We start from the raw sequence: 290 nt of genomic DNA on the forward strand, positions 1-290 counted from the left end.
TAAGCAAATCAATATGACGAAAGTCAGATCTTGTTTTATTATTTGAGTATTAATACCTATCAATATTTATGCTTAAAAAAATCAAAAGAAAGTCAAATCTTGTTTTATTATTCAAGTATTAACATTCATCAATAATTATGCTTAACCCCATGTGCGCGGGCTTTTTCAAAGGCCATGTGGTCCACCAAATGGGTATATCTGTATGGGACGCATCTGTAGGATTGTCACACGTGGCATCGGCGCTTCACTACCATGGCATCAAAGCAGATGCCACCCGCGAACAAGGGGTT

At 37.9% G+C, this 290-nt stretch overlaps 1 protein-coding gene across 1 annotated transcript in view; it reads right to left on the minus strand.

The window, feature by feature from the left end:
* LOC119587816 (histone acetyltransferase KAT6A-like) overlaps nt 1-290 on the minus strand; it is a gene marked incomplete at its 5' end in the record, with an annotated part of 75,251 nt that overhangs the window by 10,866 nt on the left and 64,095 nt on the right.

This window comes from Penaeus monodon, chromosome 23, assembly GCF_015228065.2.
Source record: "Penaeus monodon isolate SGIC_2016 chromosome 23, NSTDA_Pmon_1, whole genome shotgun sequence".
NCBI lineage: Eukaryota > Metazoa > Arthropoda > Malacostraca > Decapoda > Penaeidae > Penaeus > Penaeus monodon.